We start from the raw sequence: 5,528 nt of genomic DNA on the forward strand, positions 1-5,528 counted from the left end.
TAGTATCTCTGTTTCATAAAACGCAACACTATAATGGTCCAGTGTGTATGTCTCGCAGCTGGCAGGTGCTCCTGGACCACACTATTTTACAACAGAGGCAGGAAAGAAGAGCTGTATAGATTGACTCATAGCTCCACCTCCCACTGATTTCTAAAGCACAAATTATGCACTTGTTCTGTGCCACATGAGGATTTTTTTTTTTTTTTAACACCACAGTAATTTAGGGGCAAAAGGAGGAGATGGGTCAAACATTTTATCATAGGCTAATCCCAAAATAAAATAGTTATTCACTACCGCAAGGTCTGAATAACCACACACAGAGGGATATCCTGGGGCAGTTGAAACCCTCACAAACTAGAGAAGACCTAACAAAGCATTGCAACTACTGGTATCTACTATTATTTTCTCTAGTTCTAAAATCCTTACCTGCACTTCGGCAGCACTAAGTGGAGTGATCTGAATATCCCAACAGCAGCTCCTCCAGCCAGATGCACAATTGCAAGGGTTTTCACCAAGTTCGCCACAAATTACAGCCACAAAGTGGAGGCTGGCTCTCATGGGCAGCAGTAAATAGTTAAAGAAAACAGCTTGTAGCTTTTCTTCTCTCTTATTTCTTGTTACATAAAGGATGTTACAGGATAAGCATAGCCAGCAGGAGCTTGTTAATGAAATATTTTTTAGTGAAAGTGCTGCTTTCAATTATGTTAGAAACTCATATAAGCTTTAACACAAATAGCTACATATGATTTTTTTTCCAAAATGTTTAAGCATTCATGTCAAAATCAAGTCTGATTTCTTTTTCATTTTAGAATAATTTCACATTATTTTTCTGTAATAGCACTCAATAAATAATAACAAAAGTACCTAACACTATTACTAAAACATGTCAGAAGCCAGCTATTGCATTAAACATTTTTAAACTCACTAAAACGATCTGTTATTTAATAGTGAGAAACTGCAGTTAAAATAAGTTTTTTTAAAAACAGTTTATTTTTTAGAATTCCCAAGTCAGACAGAAAACCCGTTTGAAGCAGCAGGACTTCTTATGAAAAAAAGAAATCTGACTTTCAACCATTTCTAATGAAAGTATCTGACTATTCAAACTGTCCTGTAGAGGCGAGCTGCCTTAGATAAAATTTCAAATGATCATTATAATTAGTCTGGTCTTTCATAGACTCAGACATTGAATACATAACAGTTCCTGCTTTAGGTTTTACTGTCATTCATGCAAAAAAGGGTGATGAGTTCCCAGCTACAGGTTTTTTGTTAGTTTTTTTTATTTTGTGGAGCAGTTTTATTACAATAGAGATTTATTTCACTTTGATTATATGATAATGCTTTTAAAGTAACGCTCCCTGATTTGAAACAAGAGATTCTGCTCATGCTGTTACAAGAGGCCGAACATGACAACCATCATATCACCTAGCTCAGGCTCTTAAAGTCATTTTATAGCTCAGTTTGATGACAGTGGATTCTCACCAGCTCTTCAAGAATTTACCCATCCAGTTAGATAATATGCCATGCTCCCCATGCACCCCACACTTGGGTCTTTTGTGGATTTCATATACTAAATTAAGCAATATTTACTGCTCAAGCAGCTACTGTGCTATACTATACATGCTTGATCTGCACAACGTGAGAAAGAAGAAATACAGCAAAAGCAGACGTAGCCCAGAAACATCAGGAATTTACTTGATAACATGATATTGTGCATCATGAACATTGGTGAAGGTAAATCAGAAGTCAGAAAGCCGCAGGCCAGAAGACAAGATAGTATTTCATCAATACCGTCGTAACAACAGAAGCTTTCAGCAGTACTAATTGCATGGCCACTACACACAACTTGCAGCATAGGTGCCCAGGGTGGCAGAGCAGCAGACTGCTTACAGCAGCACCAGCACAGGCTCAGCAGCCTCTCGAGAGACAGCTGCAAGAGCTGGAGACTCCCATTTGCCACCAAGATCCCAGATCAGTTTTGACATAAGACTCAGAATCACTGTCCTCTCACAGAAATTTGAGACTGGAGATATCACCAATTATCAAATTCTCAACAGGGTTTCTACAGCTATTTGACAACTAATATAAGGCACAGGGGAAAAAGCCCTCAGAGTCTGGTGCAGATGCCTTGCAAGACTGCTAACTTCTGATAGAAAGGTGCTGTGATAAAGAGCTAAAGAGACCTCTTGATACACCAATGCAGCCACAGGGTACAACTTTATTTCTGAAAATACTAATGATTTTCTTCTTCATAATCCTCTAAATAAAAACTGTTGGACACCAACTCTGAATATCAGACTTGATTTACCTGACCCAAATAAAATATCTCAAACCTGGACCACTCATAATCCCTTTTTGGCCTAGATCTGACCAAACCTGAAGTGACATTGATTGAAATCCATAAGAAATTAAGTCTTCATGCAATCTTCAGAGAATCTGTTTAAAGCATTTGGGTAAGATGAAGAACAAGAATGACTTAATATTGTCTGTTGCACGTAAGTTGCACAATTGCGTTCATATCCTATTAAAGTTTTGTTCCAATACATGATTCAGTACATCCAGAAAAAAATTCACACTCACATTGCCAATTTAGGCCTTATTTACAAGTTAGCTGCATCAATTTTCTCAGATTATTTTGTAAGTACTTCAACGCAAGCTGAGATGCGTTGATACAAGTGACAATGGCAACAAATGCACAAGCTGCTTTGTGTTACTGCTGAGGAGACAGCTCCCAAGGACTGAATTACTCAAGAGCACCTTCCTCTCAAACAGCACTACTGGAATCACCCCATTCACCACTGAGGGAACGCTAAGTCACAGCACCCAAGATTCACCTGCATTTTCAGCTCAGACCAGAAGATAACACCTATTTATCACTAACTCATAGGAGACAGGGCAATCCCACACGAGAGACTCTGAATTAGGATCTACACCATCAGTCAAGTGTGTGACTGTGCATGTGGGCTAACAGTCTCCAGACAATGGAATTTATCATGCCCCTAAATCAAAAGAAGACAAGACCTCAAGACATCTTCAGTGCTTGTTCTTTACTGACACTCATTTTTACTGCTTTTTTTTTTATTACAGCTGTGGGCCTTTCCTGCAAAGACATGGGAGGACAGAGATAAGTATTGAGTATGAGTTTAATTGCAGCTGAGTCACTGTCGCTAGTTAATGAAAAGAAACAGGCTAAAATGCTCTCTGGCAGCACCTAAGGGCTGAACTGCTGCTCTTTGGAAGTGCCCAACCCTCTCCAGTGAATGTAATTATCATCTTATACCATTATGACACTTCAGTTATTTACCTACAGCTAGAAGCTTGCTTCTCTCCTCTATTTTTATTTTGGAAAGCATTTGTAGACAATACATCAAAGGAGGGAAGCTTGTAGGTGTGCAGCAGCAGCATCTATGAAGTATTTGAAAAAGCCCACTAACAATGACCTAATGTTTATATACTTTCCCTGGACACTTATTTATGCACAGCAGCAGTGCGCCCAAGTGGCCAAAAAGACCAATAGCATCCTGGCTTGTATCAAATAGTGTGGCCAGCAGAACTAGGGAAGCAATTGTGCCCCTGTACTCAGCACTGGTGAGGCCACACATCAAATGCTGTGTTCAGTTTTGGGCCCCTCACTCCAAGACAGACATTGAGGTGCTGGAGCATGTCCAAAGAAGGGCTACGAAGCTGGTGAAGGGTCTAGAGCACAAGTCTCATGACGAGCAGCTGAGGGCACTGGAGTTGTTTAGCCTGGAGAAAAGGAGGCCCAGGGGAGACCTGAAAGAAGGTTGTAGTAAGGTTGGTGGTTTCTTCTCCCAAGTAACAAGTGATTAGACAAGAGGAAATGGCCTCAAGTTGCATCAGGAAAGGTTTAAACTGGATATTAGGAAAAATTTCCTCAGTGAAAGGTTTGTCAAACATTGGAACGGTGATTCAGTCATTGTCCCTGGAGATATTTAAAAGACTTAGGGACATGATTTAGTGGTGGACTTGGCAGTGTTAGGTTTACAGTTGGACTCGATCTTAAAGGTCTTTTCCAACCTAAATGATTCTATGGATATAAGATTGGTTGGGGTCTTCTGTCAGTTGACCTTACAAGCAAGACTTTGAATCTAGCAGCAATACTCAGGCAGGCCTGATACATGAACTCCACCATGAATAAAAGTGTCATAGTGTCTCAAGCAGAGGAAATTAGGGATTGAACATTTAGACTGCTATATATAAATCTAAAAGAACATTAATCATAAGGCAAAGTCTAGCCTGCAGTCTATGGATTTGTTGCTCTTATCTGACTTAGAAATAAATTAAAGAGATACCTCAGCATAACTATAATAAAGTGTGGTGGGTTGACGCCAGACAGCAGCTAAGCATCCACCTAACTGCTCACTCAGCAGTAGTACAGGTGAGAGAATACAAAGAGCGAAATCAAGAAAACTCTTGGGTGGAAATAAAAACAGTTTAATAAGTGAAGGAAAGAGGATAAGAAACAACTGATGCAAAGGCAGCCACTCACCATCTCTCACAAGCAGGGTGATGCCCAGCCAGTCTTGGAGCAACAGCTACCCTGGAATACTTCACTCAAAGACAGATCTCAGACCAAAGAGTGTCTTAACTTGACACACCTAAAGAGTCATATTATCCATTTGACTTGAGAACAGATGCTCCCTAGCACTGAAGATTTCTCCAGGTGACAACAAAGTGGTCCAGATAAGATCTATATAAGATATCTAATGAAAAGACAACTTCTCTGTTAATACTAAGCATCAGTAATGTTTCGGTTTGATATCCAACCTTAGATATCCAATGTAAAATGGAGAAAAATAGAGTTTTAAATTGGGTAATTTTTTAAATTCACATTCAGAGTGACATGATATATCACATCCCCTAAATTCTTCTGCTTTAGGGTTAGAATGAAGAAAATAGATCACTTAAGGAGATTCAAGTCTTCTAGTACCGATTTCAGTTACTGCTACATTTCTTCCATTCAAAGGCCATGCAAAAAGTCTGCAGAATCTGATCTGTTATGCTGAATACTGTAGTTACTTATAAGAAGCAATTTATCAAAATCACCCTTACAGTGAATCATATTCATCCACTTATATGAAGAGCAGCTGCCAATGAGAGGTACCACTCCGTCTGCCCACACCTGCAGAACTGTGTTCCACTCCTCTGAAAGAGAAGAAAACTGTCCTATTAGCAAAGTTTCAGACTTCAAAGTGGTCACACAGCTGGCATCAGTCTTGACAGCATCTCTGCTTGTGACTGTTATAGACAGTACTTTATAAAATGGCTGCTTAGTGGAAAGATATTTTAAAATTAGTAACCTCAAAACCTGTATTCAAGGAGTCATCAGAAGAACAAGATGACGTGCATGATTCTCTCCTTCAGGAGCAGTGGGTGATGGTTGCTGGTGCAATATACAACATCAGTAAGGCAGAGTTTGTCTTCTGTTGGTGTCAGTTGATCAGGGAGCAAGTCCAGCTGCCAGTCAGGAAAGCAATCACTAGCACAGTATTCAGAGTTGGCCTCTATCT

The sequence above is a fragment of the Athene noctua genome, chromosome 6 (genome assembly GCF_965140245.1).
Source record: "Athene noctua chromosome 6, bAthNoc1.hap1.1, whole genome shotgun sequence".
Taxonomy (NCBI): Eukaryota; Metazoa; Chordata; class Aves; order Strigiformes; family Strigidae; genus Athene; species Athene noctua.